Here is a 21,755-nt window from a genome sequence, read left to right as displayed (position 1 = left end):
AAAAGTTCTTTTAAGCTGTTTTCCTGTTTTTAATTTTTTTTTTTCCTTTTGGTTTTCTGATAGGTTGATTATTTTTACCTTGTCTTCTAATTCACTGAATTGGTCCTCAGCTTCCTCTACTCTGCTGGTTAGTCCTTCCAATATGTTCTTAATTTCTGCTATATCATTCTTCATTTCCACTTGGTTGGTTTTTAATATTTCTATGTTTTTACTCATGGTGCTGATGGCCTTACCCATACTGTTGAGCTTCTTCAAGATCATGGCTCTGAACTCTCTACCTTTGATAGTTTGCTTCCCTGCATTTCATGGATCTCATCTTCGGTAGAGTTCTCTTGTTTTTTGCTTTCAGATTTGTTTCTTTGTTTCACCATTTTGGCTATCTCAGTGGGTTTTGAAGCCTGCCAAATTTTTCCTGTGGGTGTTGGTGTTCTGCTATTTGTGGCTCCCTCTTCTGAGTTTGGATGAGTTTGTGTGGCCCAACCTTAAACACCACTGTCGATTCTTACACTCCTGGGTAGATTTGCAAGCCCAGGAAAGGTTCCGTTATCCTCTAGCATTTTCCTGGTGGCTAGTAGTCTCAGTTTCTCAGTGCCTTGGAATGTAGCCCTAGTGTTCACATAAGAGGATTTCCAGAGGGTGGGATAGATGCTTGTTATTAATGAGCTCAATTTGCATTCCTTTGCCTCACCTGGGAAAGGCTGAATATCCGGTTGTGGGAGGCTGCTGCTTTTTCCCACAGCTCTTGGAATGAGCACACTGCCCACTCTTTTTTTTTTTTTTTTTTTTTGGGGGGGGGGGGGGCTGCAACTCTTGCTGTCAATTTCTTTTTTGAAGTTCTCCAGAAGTTTTTAAATGCATTTTGATGCTCCTGTGTTGAGTGCCTATATGTTTACCAAGGTTATATATTCTTGTTGTATAGTTCCTTTTAATATTATGTAGTGGCATTCCTTGTCTCCAGTTATGGCCTACGTTTTAAAGTGTATTTCATTACATACGAGTATTGCTAACCTAGCACTTTTTCCTTAACATTAGCTTGAAAGATTTTTTTCTGCCCTCTTACTTTTAACTTATGTGAGTGTTTTGTTGTTAGGTGGGTCTCTTGTAAACAATATATGTGAGTCATGCTATCCTATCCATTTAGTTACTCTATGTCTTTTGGTCAGATTATTTAGTTCATTTACACGTAAGGTTATTATTGATATGCACTTATTTATTGCCATTTTCATTTATTATAGTTTTATTTATCTTTCTATTTCTTTCTGAATATTACAGCATTCCTTTTAACATTTCCTGCAGTGCTGGTTTGATACTAATATATTCCCTTAGTCTTTTTTTTTTTTTTTTTTTCTGGGAAGCATATTATCTCACCTTCTATTTTGAATGATATCCTTGCTGGATAGAGTAGTCTTGGATTCAGATCCTTGTTTTTCACTACCTTGATTACTTCATGCCTTTCCCTTCTGACCTGTAGTGTTTCAGTTGAGAAGTCAGCTACTAGCCTTATGGGGTTCCTTTGTAAGTTCCCTGTTGCTTATCTTTTGCTGCCTTTAGTATTCTCTCTTTCTCTTTAATTTTTGGCATTTTAATTATTATCTGTCTTGGTGCCGTCCTCTTAGGGTTCTTCTTACTTGTGTTTCTTTTACTTGTGTGCCTTTATCCTTCACCACGTAAGGGAAGTCTTCTGTCACTATTTCTTTGAAAATATTCCTAACCCTTGCTCATGTTCATCTTTTTCTGGAACTCGTATGGTACGGATGTTGTTACTTTGTTACTTTTCCTGTTTTGTTCACAGCTGTCTGAAGCTCTCTTCCTGTTATTTAATTTTTTTTTCTTTTTGGTTCTCTGCTTGGGTGAGTTTCTCTACCCTGTCTTCTAATTCACTGATACAATCCTCAGATTTCTTTGTTGGGCTGGTTATTTCTTCCAATGTGTTCTTTATTTCAGCTATGTCATTCTTCATTTCTGCTTAGTGGTTTTTCATCTCTATTTGGTTGATTTTTAATGTTTTTATGTCTTTACTCATGCTGTTGAGCTTCCTCACTATCATTACTCTGAACTCTACCTTTGATAACTTGCTTAACTGCATTTTATTTATCTCATCTTCTGTAAAATATTCTTGTACTTTCATTTGATTTTTGTTTTTTGTTTCATCATTTTGGCTGTCTCTGTGGGTTTTGGAGACTGCCAATTTTTTCTTGTGAGTGTTAGGTTCACTAATTGTGGCTCCCTCTACTGGATTTGGATGAGTGTGTGTTTCCGTGTTAAACACCATTGTCAAGTGTTTCTTTTCTGTGTAAATTTTCAGGCTAATCAAAGGTTCAGTTTTCCTATAGCTTTTGTCTGCTAGCTATTAGTCACAGTTACTTGATGAGCCTTCACTTGTAGCCCTCAGCTGAATAAGAAAAATCCTTTGGGTGCTCAGGGAAAGAGGATTTCCAGCAGGTGTGGCATATGCTTGCTGGCTGTTTGTAGCTGTTAATTAGCCTTAGTTTGCATTTCTTTGGCCTGGACTGGTGATGTTAAATTCTTGAGGGAGTAGCTGTTTCTTCTCCCTGGGTATCTGGGATGGGGCTCTTTGAACAATATGGCTGATGTCCTATGAATGGATTATTCATCACAAAACTCCCAATGCCCTCCCAGCTTTCCAAATTCCTGAGTCTCTCCACACAGTTCCAGTCCAGTCTTCCCTTCTTCTGCTGGAGGCCAGGGTGAGTGGCTATAACTAATTTAGTGCTCTGTCCTAGCACTGTGCACTGTGGACCTGGCTTGGGATTTTAACTCTGAGGGAGCTGTTCACAGCAAGAAGAGCTGATCTTTGTGGGCTTCCAGCCCAACCTCCCTTGCATCTGGAGTTGCTACCAGGCCTGATTCGGTGTCCACTTTCCATTTCTGGTTATACAGTTCTCTCCAGCTGCTTTACTATTGGTTTTTCCTGATGATCTGTCTTTATTTTAGTTTTAATTCTAGTTTGGTCCTGGGAGATTGTCTGTATAGCTTCCATTCACTTCTCTGCCAATTTAGAGTATCATGAATGAAATTTATGAGACTAGAAGTTGCTCTTGGTGAGGCAGTGAATGACCTGGAAACTTGGAGAGCACCTGGAGGAATCATTGTGAACTACAACAAAAGGCAAATAAAATATAATTTCTAAGAGTCAATGTTCTCAAACTTAAGTAAACCAGATGTTTTAAATTTTATGAAATCTACTTTACAATTTTATTATGGCTATTTATTTCTGTGTCTGAAGAAATTTTGTCTACACTAAGGTAATGCAAATATTGTAGAACTTTGTTAGAAGTTTATGATGTTAGTTTTTAAGTTTAAGTCTAATCAACTTATACTTATTTTTTGTAAATGAGAAATTAAGATACTTTTCAGGGGATTCCAAAATGGCAGTGGAGTGAATGGAAGCTACACAGACTATCTCCCAGGACCAAACTGGAATTACTATGAAAATAAAGACAAATAGCCAGGAAAAAGCAACAGAAAAGCAGCTTGGAAGACCATATAACCATTGACACTGACTCAAACCTGGTAGGCTTGCGGAGACACAAGAGGGGGGCTGGGAGCCCACGGACAGCAGCTGCCTTAGCTGTGCTCAGCGGCCTTGGCAGGGAGCAGCGCCCTCGGGTTAAACTCCCAAGTGCCTCCACAGTGAAGACCCAGGATAGAAGCTAAAATAGCCACAACCACTTAGCTTGGGCTCCAGCAGAGGAAGGGCAGACTGGACTGGAACTATGTGGGGACACTCGGGATCTGGAGGGAGCTCAGAGCTTTTGCTGAATTGCGGCCACATAGGATGGTGGTCAACTTACTCCTTTCCAGGGCTCTGGGGGGAGGCAGCAGCCCTTTCCTTGGATATTCAACCCCACCAGGTGGCCATTAAAATGCAAATTGAAGTCCATTAACAACCAGCATCTGCCACCTCCTCAGAAAATCCCCTTACTCTGAGCAACTGAGGGAGTTTTTCATTCAACTCAGAATCCAAGGATCTTCAGGTAATCTCTCCTGATAGCCTCCAGGCAAAAAGTTACAGGATAACTGTACCACTTCTGGGCTAGCAACTCTAACCAGGAAAGTAAGACTTGACAGTGGTGTTTAATGTGGGTCCTCCCTGGCTCATCCAAACCCAGTAGAGGGAGCCACAAACAGCAGAATACCAACACCCACAGGGAAAGTTTGGCAGGCTCCAAAGTCCACTGTGATGGCTAAATGATGAAACACAGAAACAAAGCCAAATGAAAGAACAAGAGACCGCTACCAAAGATGAAATAAATGAAGTGCATTTAAGCAAGTTAATAGAACTAGAATTCAGAGCCATGATCTTGAGGAAGCACAACAGGATGTGTAAGGACATGAGCACCATGAGTAAAGACATAGAAATGTTGAAAATCAACCAGTTGAAAATTAAAAACCACCAATAAGAAATGAAGAATGACATATCAGAAATAAAAAAACACATTGGAAAGTCTAAATAGCAAAGTACAGGAAGCTGAGGACCGGATCAGTGAGTTAGAAGATAGGGTAGACAAAATCAACCAATCAGAAAACCTAAAGGAAAAAATAATTTTTGAAAAAAGGAAGACAGCTTAAGAGAACTGTGGGACAACTTGAAACATAATAACATTTGCATCATAGGAGTCCCTGAAGAAGAATAAAATGATCAAGGGTTAGAGAATATATTTGAAGAAATAGTGACAAAAAACTTCCCTAATTTGGTGAAGGAAGAAGTCATTCAAGTTCAAGAAGCACAGAGAGCCTGAAGTACGAAGAACCCAAACAGGCCCACACCAAAATATGTAGTAATCAAAATGCCAAAAATTAAAGACTACGAGAGAATCCTAAAAGCAGCAAGAGAGAAGCAACAGGTTACCTACAAAGGAAACCCCATTAGGCTCTCAGCTCACTTCTCAGCAGAAACACTACAGGCCAGAAGTGAATGGCATGAGGTAATCAAGGTCATGAAAAACAAGGATCTGAATCCAAGATTACTCTATCTAGCGAGGCTATCATTCAAAATAGAAGGTCAAATAAAGAGCTTCCCAGACATAAAAAGGCTAAGGGAATACATTAGCACAAGAAGGGAATAAACCAGTGCTGCAAGAAATGTTAAAAGGCCTGCTATAATTAGCAAGATAAATAGGAAGAAAAATATAATCACAATAAACAAAAATGGCAATGAATAAGTACATTCAATAATCACCTTAAATGTAAATGGATTGAATGCTCCCATAAAAAGACACAAATTAGCTGATTGGATAAGAAAGCATGACTCACCTATATGTTGTTAAAAAGAGACACACCTAACAAGAGAAGATTTACAAACAAAAAGAAAAAAAAAAAAAGCTGGGGTAGCAATACTCATATCTGATAAAATAGATTTCAAAATGGAGGCCATAACTAGAGACAAAGAAGGCCACTACATAATATGGAAAGGATCTATCCAACAGGAAGATATAACCTTGATAAACATATATGCACCCAATATAGGAGCACCAAAATATATTAAAAATCTTCTGGAAGACATCAAAGGAGAACTCGATAGCAATACAATCATAGCAGGGACTTCAACACCACGCTGACATCACTGGATAGATCCTCTAGACAAATAATTACCAAGGAAACAGAGACTCTAAATGAAGCACTAGACCAAATAGATTTAATTGATATCTACAGAGAATTACACCCCAAAACTGCAGAATTCACATTATTCTCAAGTGCACATGGGACATTCTGAAAGATACACCACATATTAGGACACAAACTAAGTCTCTACAAGTTCAAGAAGACTGAAATCATATCAAGCATATACTTCGATCACCATGACATAAAACTAGCAATCAATTGCAATAAGAACATGCAAAGATATTTGAGCACACTGAAGGTAAATAGCATATTATTAGCAATGAATGGGTTACCGAGGAGATTAAGGAAGAAATTCAAAAATCCCTGGAAACCAATGAAAATGAAGACAAAACAACACAAAATCTATGGGATGCAGCAAAAGCAGTTCTGAGAGGGAAGTTCATAGCACTATAGGACCACCTCAAAAACAAGAAAAATCTCTAGTAGGCTGTCTAACCTCACAACTAGAAGAACAAAAGAGCAAACCAAAAGAAAACCCCAGAGCAAGTAGAAGGAAGGAAATAGTAAAGATCAGAGCAGAAATAAATGACATAGAGACAAAAAAATTTACAAAGGATCAGTGAAAGAAAGAGCTGGTTTTTCGAAAAGATAAACAAGATTGATGGACACTTAGCTTGATTCATCAAGAAACAAAGAAAGAGAACCCAAATACACAAAATTAGAAATGAAAGTGGAGAATGACAACTGACACCACAGAAATACAAAAAATCGTTAACAACTACTATGAACAATTATATGGCAACTATTTGGACAATCTAAGTGAAATGGACAAATTTCTAGAAACACATAGTCTCACTTAACTGGACTGAGAAGAAATAGAAAATTTGAACAGACCAATAACACCAGAAGAAATTGAAGATGTAATCAAGACTCTCCCAGCAAACCAAAGCCCAGGCCCGGATGGCTTCACGGGGCAGTTTTAACAAACATTCCAAGAACTAGCACACATTACCCTCAAACTATTTCAAAAAATTCAATTAGGCCCTGGCCGGTTTGGCTCAGCGGTTAGAGCGTCCGCCTGCGGTCCGGAGAGGCCCGGGTTCGGTTCCCGCTAAGGACATGTACCTCGGTTGCAGTTTGTCCCCGGCCCTGGTTGGTCGTGCGGGTGGCAGCCACTCGATGTGTCCCTTTCACATCGATGTTTCCCTCTCTCTCTCTTTCTCTCTCTCCCTCCCACTCTGTCTGTACAAAAAAATGGAAAAATGTCCTCGGATGAGGATGAAAAAAATAATAATAATAAAAAAAAATTCAATTAGAAGGAAAACTTACAAACTCTTTTTATGAAGCCAGTATAATTCTAATTCCAAAACCAGAATAGGACACTACAAAAAAAGAAAACTACAGGCCAATATCACTGATGAACATAGATGCCAAAATCCTTAACAACATACTAGTAAATTGGATCCAACAATACACCAAAAAAATTATCCACCATGACCAAGTAGGATCCATCCAAGAGATGCAAAGCTGGTACAATATTCGCAAATCAATAAACGTGATACACCACATAAATAAAATGAAAAATAAAAACCACATGATCATATCAATAGATGCCCAAAAAGCCTTCGACAAAATGCAGCATCCATTTCTGATAAAAATTCTCAGAAATGTGGGAATAGAGGGATAATATCTACACATAATAAAGGCCATATATGAAAGAGCTACAGCTAACATCATACTCATGGGCCAAAAGCAAAAGCATTTCCCTTAAGAACAAGGCAAGGATGCCCACTTTCACCACTCTTATTTAACATAGTGCTGGAAGTGTCAGCCACAGCAATCACACAGGAAGAAAAAATAGGAGGGATCCAAATTGGAAAGGAGGAAGTCAAACTGTCATTATTCACAGATGACCTGATACTATACCTAGAAAACCCCAACGACTCCATCAAAATTTACTAGACTTAATCAATGAATTTGGCAAAGTAGCAGGGCACTTCAAGAAATTGATGGCATTCTTATACTCCAATGATGAACTCACAGAAAGAGAAACTAAGAAAAGAATCCCACTTACCATTGTAGCAAATAAATTAAGATGCCTAGGAATAAACTTAAAGAAATAAAGGACCTATTCACAAAAAAAGGACAGGTCATTGAAAAAAGAAATAGAGAAAGATATAAAAATTGGAAGCACATAACCTTTTCATGGATTGGAAAAATTAACATCGTTAAAATGTCCATATTACCCAAAGCAATCTATAGATTCAATGCAATCCCCATCAAAATACCAACGACATACTTCAGAAAATTAGAACAAATACTTCAAAAGTTCATATGGAACCAAAAAAGACCTCGAATAACCACAGCAATCTTGAAAAAGAAGAACAAAGTTGGAGGGATCACATTACAAGATTTCAGGTTATACAACAAAGCCACTGTAATCAAAACAGCCTGGTACTGGCACAAGAACAGGCATATAGACAAGAACAACAGAACAGAGAACCCAGAAATGGACCAAAGGCAGTATGAGAAAAGGCAGTATGCTCAATTAATATTTGACAAAGGTGTCAAGAGCATACAGTGCAGTAAGGATAGCCTTTTTAATAAATGGAGTTGGGAAAATTGGACAGCTACATGCAGAAAAATGAAACTAGACCATCAACTTACACTGTACACAAGAATAAACTAAAAATGAATACAAGACTTAAATGTGACTCATAAATCCATAAAAGTCCTGGAAGAAACTGTAGGCAACAAAATTTCAGACATCATATGCAGCAGAATTTTCACTGATACATCACCTAAGGCATCTCTTATCCTTTGAGACGACATGGAGGGACCCCGACAGTTTTATCCTAAGCAAATCAAATCAAACAGAGAAAGACATGTATCATATAATGTCACTTATTTGTGGAATGTATTGAACATAACAGTCTGAGGAATGGGATAGTCTCAGAGACATGAAGTAGGGTACAGACTGTTAATCCCCAGAAGAGTGGGTGGTGGGGGACAGATAAACCACAGAAGTTACATGCATGTATGCATGAACAATAGACATGGGCAACAAATCTGGGGACAGGGAGGGGGGAGCAGGAGGGGGGAAATAATGGGGGAAAAAAAGAAACATCTATAACAAAAATAAATAAATTAATTTTAAAAAAAGAAGAAAAAAGAAAGAAAAATCTATCACAAAGGAGGCTATAATAAAAAATTTTAAAAAAAGATACTTTTCCATACAGATATCCAAGATTTTCACCATGGTTTTTGAAATCAGATACTGTGAGTCATCCAAATGTTTTCCATCAGATCAAGTTCTGTTTTTGTTTTTTAACTATTCTAAAAAATATAGAAATACAAATACTGTTTTTCTTTTTCAAATATGTTTGGCTATTTTTGATCCTTTGAATTTCCACATATATTTTTTAAATAGATGGTCAATGACTATAAAATGCAGCTCTGATTTTGAGCATTGAATTCATAGCTCACTTTAGGGAAAAGCTGTATCTTTACAATATTTTGTTTTTCAATTCATGCCTAAGAGAAGAGAGCACCCTGGTTATATTTCTGGGGAATGAGGGGCAGCAAGATAAGGTCTTGCTGTATTGGTAGTTCTTAATTTGAAATTCTTGGACTCACATAACTGAACCCAATTAAATTGCACGGGAAATTCTAAACATATATAGAAGACTGCTCTTTTCTGAAGTGAGAGTGCATAGATTTTCAAAGGGATCCATCTATCATCCCAAAATAGATTAAGATAATGAGTCCATTGTAATGAAGGTGCCTGAGAAATCCAATGCAAGACTGTCTTGAGATAACTCAACCTCTGTATTTCCATGGATCAAAGGAACAGTTGCATAGGTTTAGATGCTCCTTGATTCAAGCATAGGTATAATCCCTTCCTCATGCCACACAGACAAGGTCAAATCTGGAACAATGTACTAAAATAGCCCCGAAGGACTCTAGTACACTGCTGGTGGGAATGCAGACTGATGCAGCCACTATGGAAAACACTATAGTGTTACCTCAAAATATTAAAAATTGAATTACCATTTGACCTAGTGATTCCACTTCTAGGAATATACCCTAAGAAGCCTGAAACACCAATCAGAAAGAATATATGTACCCCCATGTTCATATCAGAACTATTTACAATAGCTAAGATCTGGAAACAGCCCAAGTGTCCATCAGTAGATGAATGGATAAAAAAGCTGTTGTATATATACACAATGGAGTACTATGCAGCTGTAAGAAAGAAAGATCTCTTATCCTTTGAGATGACATGGAGGGACCTGGAAAGTATTATCCTAAGCAAAACAAGCCAAACAGAAAAAGACAATTATCATATAATATCACTTATTTGTGGAATATAATGAACATAACAGTCTGAGGAATGGGGTAGTCCCAGAAATGTGGAGGTAGGGTGCAGACTGACAATCCTCAGAAAAGAGGGTGGGGGGGGAGATAAACCACAGAAGATATATGCATTTATGCAGGAACAATAGACATGGACAACAAAGCTGGGGACAGGGTGGGGAGGGAAGGGAAGGAGGTTGTTAATGGGGGGGGGGGAAAGAGAAACATCTGTATCAAAAATAAATAAATAAAATTAAAAAAAATAAAACCTTAATGAAAAAACAAAGTAATAAAAAAATAAATAAAATAGCTCTGAAGGAGTCTTGAAGTGAAGAGAACTTTATCATTTGGAGTTGGTCTCCAGGGCCCCAGAATTAAACCTAAGTCTATCTCCGCCTCCACTAATGTCTGAAGATAGAGCTATAGATAATGAGAGAATTTTCCTTGAAGCAGGAAAAATTCAAAGGCTATGAGTTTTGATTGGAGGACAGAGGCTGATATTTGGCAGAGTAAGAAATTAGTTGTTGTCACTGAAGTACTCTCAAGTTAGCCCTTGGCAACTTGTCCCAAATTCCTTAACAAAAGGCTCTATCAACTAAGGGAGCCAAAAAAACCTGAAGGAAATGTATAAAGAACTGCAAACCTTGGCAAGGAGAGAACTAACCGACACAATGGCAGGAGCAACAGCAATGGTGAGAAAAGCCCTGTAAAGGCCAAAGAGCAGTGGTACAGACGTGGCAACTGGTAGTCAGAACCAGTTAGATGCTGACAGAAGAGTGATTTTGGTATTAGCTGCAGAATAATACAATAATGCCCACCATTACAAGAAAAGAGAACCGACTGGAAAGTTTTGTTAACTCTCCCAGTATGTTAGGGCTCAGAGCCTCACCTTCACCCCTCAATTCAATGGAATGCCTGAGTTGGGGAGGCATCAATGAGAGCAGGCAACCCTGCAGGAGACAATATTTTATCACTGACATTGTTTAGAATGGCTAGAATGTTTAAAATGAACGTGAAAAGCAGACTGACTTTTAGTCATTTTTATTAGTTTTTGAGTTCTCCATGGGCATTGTACACCTCCCCCACTTATAGCCTGCACCTAAGGTGGAACTCTCCCATCAGCCCTCCCCTCTTGACAAACCATTGGTCCAATCACTGGGGATGTAATTAACCTCCTCCTCTTGACAAACTGCAAAATAACTCTGACTCTTCTGGAGGAAGACCTGTCCATTTCCTTCCACATAGGTCCCAAGAGGCAAGTGGGCAAAGGTTGAACATGGTAGGTCAATCCTGGCTGTAGTGATGGCAGCCAACATCCCACATACAGGGAGTACTCCTTTCTGCTCCACTCTTGTAGCCCACTTTAAATAGAAAGGGCATTGATCCATGTGGACTGCAAAAATCACGTATATATGGATACATTATCAGATATTTGGTTCTTCAATGCTTAAAGTGAATAGAAAAATACAGAGCCAACCTTTCATAATCTATACCATTCCAACTATTTAGCAGTTGCTTTTTGGTCCAAAATTTAGCCTTTTTCCACCCTAATAAAGGTCTCATGTAGAATTTTCTTCTAAGTTGTGGGAGAAACATTTGCCTATTTTCTTTGCTTGAAGCTGTAGTTCCTCCTGTTTTTACACTGCTTCTCTCCTCTAGCCTCAACTTGGAAACGCCAGTTTTCATCAGTGGGTTTATTACATATTTTTTAAATGTTTTTATTGATTTTTTAGAGAGAGGGGAAGGAAGAGGGAGAGAGAGATGGAAACATTAATGGGAGAGAAACATCAATTAGCTGCTTCCTGCATGCCCCCTACTGGGTAATCTACCCACAACCTGGGCCCTGACCAAGAATCAAACTGATGACCTCTTGGTGCATGGGATGACACTCAACCGACTGAGCTACTCCTGCTGTGCTGGGGGGTCTATTTAAATGGATGCTGTGTTGCCTAAACTCATACAACCAGAAACTTGGAAATCTGGCTTTTTCATTCCAGAAGGATATTTTGGGGGGTTGGGTGGAGGAACAAGCTCATTAGCTTGTCAATCAAATGTATATTTGTAAACACTTGTTTCACATCAAACAATACAGACTTGAATTAAAAGCAAACATATTGTGCTCATTAAATACTTTTGTTTACCAAAAGAAATGCCAGAGAAAAGAAATAAATTTATGAGTGTTAAATTATTTTTACGTTATTTACTCTTCCCTACCCGCCCCCCAATCCTCACTCAAGGATATGTTTCTATCGATTTTTAGATAGAATGGAAGGGAGGGATGGAGAGAGAGACAGAAAGAGGCAACCATGTGAGAGAGACATATTGCTTGGTTGCCCTGCATGAACCCAGCAGGGTCTGAGGATTGAACCTGCAACCCAGGTATGTGCCCTTGACTGGGAATTGATGCTCTAACTATTGAAACAAACCAGCCACAGCTGATTTTATCTTTTACTTTTAAAAATCCCTTATCTTCAAACATAAACAATAATATTTTATTTTTCCATGCCTAAGTTGATTCCCTAATGTTTGATTACTGTTACATCAAAAGGAAAATAAATACAGTGTGTTTCATTAAAGTAATTCAGTGCAAATTGGGCATAACACAAAATTACATTATTAACAGCTGTTAAATGACTATAAAATGTAATTAGACACACTCAATTCATTACTCATGAACTGGACCTGATTTTTAAAATATCAATTTAGAACTTTTGATTATTCATGATAAAAGCGAACATATTTAGATTCTAGGTTCAAATTCCTGGTAATGAATATCTTCCCCTAAGATCTTTACTGGGATTTCTAAGAGGAGGAGGAGAAGGAAACTGTTGTTTAAGCACAAAAGGAGGCGGGGTTGAGAGGTATCATAGGAGTGCCAGCTGTGCTCCTACTAAATTCCTGCCAGCTGCAATGAGGCAGGAGTGCCCTGGTTAAATTTTAACTGTACTGACAAAGAGGCAATTTGCTTTTCTTGACTACTTCATTTTCTTTGGCTGTCTTTTCTACAGATGGTGTTAATCTGTTTGATAAAAAATAAAATAAAATAAAACTAGCCAAAATATATGGAGATGTTCATATTTGCTCTTTGGTTTTCTGAAGTAGGATGGAAGCAGGATAACCTGATGCTCAATAAGTGCTTTGGGAACTGCAAGGGGAACATAATTGTTTCTCATTCAAAACTTCTTAGTCTAGTTATCCTGGCCTTTCATGTTCTGGCCCTGACCTACCTTCTCATTCTGATTTCCAGCTTCTCACCTCCCTGGCCATAGATGCTCACTATTTACTCAAACATTTCTTGGCAAAATTACTTTCCTCTTTCATAATTCACTCTTTCCTTCAAGGTATAGTTCCATTTCCCTCCCCCCTCCCTAGAGCTTTGACTAAATTCCCAACAAGGGGTCCCCTTTTTCTCCTCAAATTATCTATAGCCCTCAGTCTGAGACTTTTATTATCATTGTTACAGTGTGTATTCTGAAGAGAGGTTGGTAGGACTCAGTGGTTAAGCACATGGTCTCTAGAGCCAGAGAAAACTGGGTTTCAATCCTGGTACTACCAGTTACTGGTGGTGTGATTATGGGAAAGTTGTGTCACTTCTTTGGGTCTCAATCTCAGTATTTATAAAATGGAACATTAATAGTATCATTTTCTTATTCCCAAATCCCGATGCCATGAGAGTTTTGAAATTCAGAAAATGTTGGATTTTAAAACATATAGTACATATTTTATATCCTACAAAACACCCCCAGGAGTCTGGGATAGGGCTTGAAAGCAAACACCTCAGTATTTCTATAGTGAAACAAAAGAATAATTACATAAAATAAGATAAAATGACAAATAGCTGCATGTCAGTTCATGAAAAGGTTCAGGTCAGCTTTTGCTGTCAAATTAGTTATAAGAAAATGATATGAATCAACTCTGGGTTGATTTTGGGTCTATTTGTATTTTGGAATTGTGCATAAAGGATTGTGGATCCATGAGGATTAAACATTAAATTCTCATGGCCTCAGGATTTGGGGATAAGGAAATGATACTATTAAACAATGTATAACAAACAGTGGCAGCTACTAAATGCTATAAGAAAGTAAGCAATTGTTTTCATGGTCATTTATGTCCATGGCTTTAATTCCTCACTGACAGCAAGGTCTTGGAGAGAGAGGAGTTATATCTTAAATTGCCAACTACTCACAATGCATTATACTTTGTAGGTGCTTAATAAATTATGTTTGACTGAATGAAATACATCATCTCATTGCTGTGACTGTGACTTCCAGTCATAGAAATATATAACCTTATAAATGGCAGAATAATCTAAAGATTAGAACTGAATTCCTCCAAAGTAAATTTATAATCTGGGGCACCAAAAGGCACAATAGATCAAAATTAAGTCATATGAATTTTCTATAGGGAATGTTATATTGCTTCATTGTCATGACAATTAAAAAACATGACAAGTTTTCCAACAGAGTGGAAAAAGAATGTAGTTACAATGAAAAGCACTATCTACAACCTGGCAGGAGCAAAAGCAAGGACAAGAGAGAGGCATTTGACCCAGGGGTCACATGAAGCTGGACTGGGAACTGAGTGAAAGCAGCTTATTCCTGGGTGGGATGAGTACTTTAGTGGCATGAGTTGGTGTTCTGAGGGCAGTCACACTCCAAATGCACAATCAATACTAATTGGTCTTTGTCAGCAGCCTCAATACAGGCCCCAATCTGAATAGATCTCCTATTCTCAAGCAGACACCCCAAGAGTATTCAGCACTTCTGAGTAATTTGGCCAAGCCTAAATTGAAGCAATAAAACCTTTAGAGCCCTTCCAAGATCTTTCTACATGGGAGAAAGATCCTGCAGGAAAATTAGAGGAGCATGTCTTCCCTAAGCAGGCCTCATTGGACCACATTTGGGATATTCATAAAGATGAAAGGAGAAGAGATCCCTAAGGAGAAAAATGAGCTGTTTTGTAAATTGGCTGAGATATGTTTTATTGAATGGCAGGTCACTTCACTTTGGTGATCAGCCATTTATCATTTATGACTGGAGGGCTCTGGGACTCAGCAACTAGGAATGTGAAAGGAATCAATGGAAGTTGTGGCCCAAGGGAAACATTTTCCAACGTGAATTCATTCATTAACTCCTCTAGTGTGCTTTTGTCTTTGAACCTCAAGGCCACTCCGGAGTTCAAGATGGTCCCCAAGCATGAACTTGTCCTATAAACAGGCTACAGGGCTTACCAAATGTTAGCCACTGTAGGGTCTTTGCTTCTGTAATACTACCCATAAAGGCAGTGATAGTAAAAATAAATTAAATAAATAAATAAATAAATAAATAAATAAATAAATAAATAAATAAATAAATAAGCTGTTAGTTCATGAAGCAAGTTGGATTTATTCTAAAATGATGGTTATGTATCTAAAGATATGACTGGAAAGTCATGTGCCTGGATGCTACTGTTGCAGTTTTAGCAAATGTATGTGAACCTAGCTAGCCCATGTTTGTCTGGTTAATTATCTCAATGATGCTGCCACTGTCAAAAAAACATTTTCAAAACGCCTTCTAGGAGACTAGCTTCAGAGTTTGAACAATATTCCTAAGAATGTTTGCAGTAGTGACAAACTATATATTTGGAGGGTGAATTTGATGTTCAGATAGGAACCATTAGTTACCCGAAGACAAAAGTTAAATAAGTAGCCCAGGAAATATCATTTTAAAAGAAAGTAATAAAGAAGTAATGCTCTTTTCAGTAAATAACCCTACAGGGAAAAGAATGAACCGTTATTGAGTTCTCACTGTGTGCCAGGTATCTTTATATGACACAAATCTCATTTCATTTTTAAAAATATTTTTTCTTTATTAAACTTAGGGAGAAAGAAAGTGAGAGGGAGAGATGGAAACATCTACTGTCTGCCTCCTGCATGCCCCACACTGGGAATTGAGCCAACAATTTGGGCATATGCCTGACCAGGAATCAAACCTGCGACTTCTTGGTTCATGGGTTGATACTCAACAACTGAGCCACACCAGCTGGACTCATTTTATCTTTAAAAAAATCACCATAAAGTAAGTATTATTACACTTAAATAGAAAATGAGGCTCAAAGAAGTCAAGTAGCTTCTGTGTGGTCACACAGCTTGTCAGTGGGGGAGCTGAGATTGGCAGCCATTTCTTGTATTTGTCTGCAAAGCCAATGAATGCCAGAAGGGAGTGGCAAGAAGTACACAAAGTAATGAAAAGCAAGGGTCTGAATCCAAGACTACTCTATCAAGCAACTCTGTCACTCAAAATTGAATGGGAAATAAAGAGCTTCACAGACAAAAAAGGCTAAAAGAGTTTATTACCACAAAACTAGCACTGAAAGAAATACTAGAGGGACTTGTAAGAAAAATAAATAGAGACAGAAGAAAACAGGCATAAAGAATAAAAATGGAAACAAATAAGTACCTATCAATAATAACCTTAAATCTAAATGGCTTAAATCAAAAGACATAGGATAGGTGAATGGATAAGAAAACCTGCCCCATATATATTTTGTCTACAAGAGACCTACCTCAGAACAAAAGGATGAAAGTGAAGGGCTGAAAAAAATTTTTTTATGGAATCAGAAAAAAAATGTAGGGGTAGCAATAATCATATCTGATAAAATAGACTTTAAAATGAAGGACATAATAAGACACAATTACATAATATTAAAGGTATTGATCCAATAGGAGGATATAACCCTTGTAAACATATATGCATACAATATAGGAGCACCAAAATATATCACAGAACTTCTGGAGGATTTCAAGGAAGAGATAAACAACAACATAATCATAGCAGGTGACTTTAACACCCCACTGACATTACTGGATAGATCCTCTAGACAAAAAAAAATTAGCAAGGAAACAGAGACTGTAAACGACACACTAGATCAGATGGATTTCATTGACATTTACAGACCTTTCACCCCAAAGCTGCTGAATATACATTCTTCTCAAGTGTACATGGGACATTCTTAAAAATAGACCACATATTAGGACACAAATTAAGTCTCTATAAGTTAAAAAAATATTGAAATCTTACCAAGCATCCTCTTGGACCACAATGACATGGAACCAGAAATCAATTACAATAAAAATACTCAAAAATATTCAAACACATGAAGGCTGAATATCATGTTATTAAAAAATCAATGGGTTACCAATTATATCAAGAAATAAATTTTAAAAAATATTCTGGAAACTAATAAAAATGAACACAGAACATCACAAAAGTTATGACACACAGTGAAAGCAGTCCTGAGAGGAAAGTAATAGCATTGCAGGCCTACCTCCAGAAATAAGAAAAAATTTAAATAAATTATCTACCCTACAACTTAAAGATTTAAAAAGAGAACAAAAAGAAACACACAAAGTAAATAGAAGTGAAAGAATAAAGATCAGAGTAGAAAAAATAACATAGAGACCAAAAAGACAATACAAAATATCAATGAAACAAAAAGATGATTCTTTGAAAAGATAAACAATATTTCTCAACCTTTAGATAAACTCACCAAGAAACAAAGAGAGAAGACCAAAATTAATAAAACCAGAAATGAAAGAGAAGTAACAACTGACACCACAGAGATACAAAAAAAAAAAAAATGTAAGAAAATGCTAAGAACAATTATATACCAACAGATAGGAGAACTGAGGTAAAATGGACAAATTCCTAGAATCACACAATCTCCCAAAACTGAGCTGGAAAGACAGAAAACTTGAACAGACCAATAACAACTGAGAAAATTGAAGCTGTAATCAATAAACTCCCAGCAAGCAAAAGGTGAGGTCCAGGTGGCTTCACAGAGGAGTTTTACTGAACATTCAAAGAAAAACTAATAACAAATTCTCCTCAAACTATTCCAAAAAATGTAAGAGGAAATAAGAGTTCAAAGCTCTTTTAATGAGACTAACATAATCATAATTCCATAACCAGATAAGGACACTATAATAAAAGGAAACTACAGGCCAATATCCCTGATGAAGATAGATGCCAAAATCCTCAACAAAATTATAGCAAAATGGATCCAGCAATTAAAAAAATTTATTTGACTTCCGGTCAAGATGGTGGCCTAGGTAAACGCGGTATCACGTCCTCCCACAACCACATCAAAATTACAACTAAACTACAGAACAATCATCATTCAAAACCTCCTAAAATCAAGCTGAATGGAAGTCATACAACTACAAAATTAAAGCAGCAGCCACATCCAGACTGGCAGGAGACACAGAGGCACGAGGGGCTGCTGCAGCAGGGGAGCAGCGGCGGCACAACAGGCTGGTCCCACACCCAAGTGTGGCGGATAAAAAATCAGGAGGATAACTTGGCTGGGAAGGTCCTTCTTGAGGACTCAGGGGTCCCCGTCCCACACCAGGTGCCCCGCTAAGGGTTCCAGTGCCAGGAAGAGATGTCCCCATAACTTCTGGATGGAAAAACCAGCGGGAACTGAGGCTCAGGGAAGCTGAAGCGGCTGGAGCCCCAGGCAGCTCCCTAAAGGGCCTGCGCACGGACTTACCGGACTCTCTCCCTCTAAGCTTGGAGGGGATGGAGCTCGAGGGGCACCAGAGACATACAGGGAAGAACTGAGCTGTTTGGCACTGGAGCGAGGGCTGGAGAGGGGGCTTTCTCGGGGACAAACGTGCTGTAAGAGGCCTTTGTTCCTTTGGTGAGCTCTTCCCGGGGGCAGCAGACAGTCGCCATATCTGGGACTTCAGCAACCTGGCTCACACTGGTAGCCCCTCCTTGGTGACTCCCTGAGGCCCTGCCCCGTCCCACCCAACTTTCAAGCCCATCCAAGCTGTTGCCACTTGCTTAACCATAGGATTGGCCTGTCTTGGATCCTGCTTCAGGTTTTTCCTAAATTCTTTCAAACAAGCAGCATCTGGTCTCAGCGAGCCCCATACCGCTCGTTAAGTAATACACTGAAACAAACACAGGGAGGCAGCCAAAATGAGGAGACAAAGAAACAGGTCCCAAATGAAAGAACAGAACAAAACCCTAGGAAAAGACGGAAGCAAAATGGAGATAAGCAACCTAACAGATGATGAGTTCAAAATACTGCTTATAAGGTTGCTCAATGAACTTAGTGAGAACCTCAATGAGCTTAGGCAGGGCCTCAAGAGCATAAAAAAGGACCAATCAGAAATCATGGATATGCAGTTAGAATTGAAGGAGGCATTAACTGAAATAAAGAATAACTTACACAGCTTCAATAATAGAGTACGTAAACCCAAGGAGCAAACCATCGATTTGGAATATAAGGAAGTCAAAAATGCCCAATCAGAACAGCAGAAAGAAAAAAGAATCCAAAAAAAAAAAAAGGATAGTGTAAGGAGCCTCTGGGACAACTTCAAGCGTGCCAACATTCACATCTTGGGGGTTTCAGAAGGAGAAGAGCGAGCACAATAAATCAAAAACCTGTTTGAAACAATAATGGCAGAAAACTTTCCTAACTTGGTGAAGGAAACAGACATACAAGGCCAGGAAGCACAGAGAGTCCCAAACAAGATGAACCCCAAGAGGCCCACACCAAGACACATCATCATCAAAATGCAAAAGGTTCAAGACAAAGAGAGAATCTTAAAAGCAGCAAGAGAAAGGCAGCTAGTCACCTACAAGGGAGTTCCCATTAGGCTGTCAGCTGATTTCTCAAAATAAACTTTGCAGGCCAGAAGGGAGTGGCAAGAAATATTCAGAGTGATGAAAAGCAAGTACCTACAACCAAGATTACTCTATCCTGCAAAGCTGTCATTTAAAATCAATGGACATAGAGAAAAGTTGGGGAACCGAAAAATGGCGGCGGAGTGAACGGAGCTACACAGACCGTCTCCCAGAACCAAACTGGAATTACAACGATAACACAGACAAATCGACGGGAAAAAGCAACAGAAAAGCAGCTTGTGAGGACCATACAACGAGGGACACTGACTCCATCCCGGTAGGCTTGCGAAGGCGCAAGACGGGGCTGGGAGCCCACGGTCGGCAGCTTGGCAGCGGCCTTAGCTGTAAGCGGCGCCCGTGGGTTACACTCCAAGGCGACTCCACAGCGCAGCCGGGACAGAGGCTGAAACAGCCACAGCCACAGCCACTCACCTTGGGCTCCGGCAGAGGGAGGGCAGACTGGACTGGAACTGTGTCGGGACACTCGGGGTTTGGAGGGCGCTCAGAGCTTTGGCTGAGTGCAGCCACTCAGGACGGTGGCCACATTGCTCCTTCCCAGGGCTCTGAGGAGAGGCAGCAGCCCCTCCCTCGGAGATCCAACCCCACCCTGTGGGCCATTGAAGTGTTAATTGAGGCTCACTAACAACCAGCATCTGCCCCACCCTCCTGAAAGCCCCTTGGCTGAGCACCAGAGGGAGTTTTTCAATCAACTGACAACCCAAAACTGATCAATTAACCTAGACTGCTAGCCTCCAGACAAAAAGCTAGAGGATAACAGTACCTTTCCTGGGCTGGCAACTTTAACCAGGAAAGTAAGACTTGACAGTGGTGTTCAACGCGGGTCCTCCATCGCTCATCTAAACACAGGAGAGGGAGCCACAAACAGCAGAACACCAACACCCACAGGGAGAACTTGACAGGCTCCAAAGACCACAGTGATAGCCAAAATGGTGAAACACAGAAACAGAAGCCAAATGAAAGAGCAAGACACCTCCACCGAAGATGAGATCAATGTGGAGCAATTAGGCATGTTAACAGAGCTAGAATTCAGAACCATGATCTTGAGGAAGCTGAACAGCATGAGTAAGGACATAGAGACACTGAAAATAAGCCAATTGGAAATTAAAAACCAACAAGAAGAGATAAAAAATGACATATCCGAAATGAAAAACACATTGGAAGGTTTAAAAAGCAGAGTAGGGGAAGCTGAGGACCGGATCAGTGAATTAGAAGACAGGGTAGAAAAAATCAACCAATCAGAAAAACAAAAGGAAAAAACTATTAAAAAACAGGAAGACAGCTTAAGAGAACTATGGGACAACTGGAAACGTAATAATATTCGCATCATAGGAGTCCCCGAAGAAGAAGAAAATGAGCAAGGGATAGAGAGTATATTCAAAAAAATAGTGAGAGAAAACTTCCCTAATTTGGTGAAGGAAGAAGGCATTCAAGTTCAAGAAGCACAGACAGTCCCAAGTAAGAAGAACCCAAACAGGCCCACACCAAGACACATAGTAATTAAAATGCCACAAATTAAAGACAAAGAGAGAATCCTAAAAGCAGCAAGAGATAAGCAACAGGTTACCTACAAAGGGAACCCCATAAGGCTCTCAGCTGACTTCTCACAAGAAACACTACAGGGCAGAAGAGAATGGTATGAAGTAATCAAAGTCATAAAAAACAAGAATCTGAATCCAAGACTACTCTACCCAGCAAGGCTATCATTCAAAATAGAAGATCAAATAAAGAGGTTCCCAGACAAAAAAAAGCTAAGGGAATACATTAGCACCAAACCAGCACAGCAAGAAATGTTAAAAGGACTGCTGTAATTAGCAGTAGAAATGGGAAGAAAAATAGAACCACACTAAACAAAAATGGCAATAAATAAGTACATATCAAAAATCACCTTAAACGTAAATGGATTGAATGCTCCCATAAAGAGACACAGAGTAGCTGATTGGATAAGAAAGCATGACTCATCTATATGTTGTTTACAAGAGACCCACCTCTCAACAAAAGACTCACATAGGTTGAAAGTGAAGGGATGGAAAAAATTTTCCAAGCAAATGGAAAGCAAAAAAAAGCTGGGGTAGCAATTCTCATATCTGATAAAATAGATTTCAAAATGAAGACCATAAC

This window comes from Molossus molossus, unplaced genomic scaffold, assembly GCF_014108415.1.
Source record: "Molossus molossus isolate mMolMol1 unplaced genomic scaffold, mMolMol1.p scaffold_m16_p_2, whole genome shotgun sequence".
Taxonomy (NCBI): domain Eukaryota; kingdom Metazoa; phylum Chordata; class Mammalia; order Chiroptera; family Molossidae; genus Molossus; species Molossus molossus.
This window is presented reverse-complemented; position numbering follows the sequence as displayed.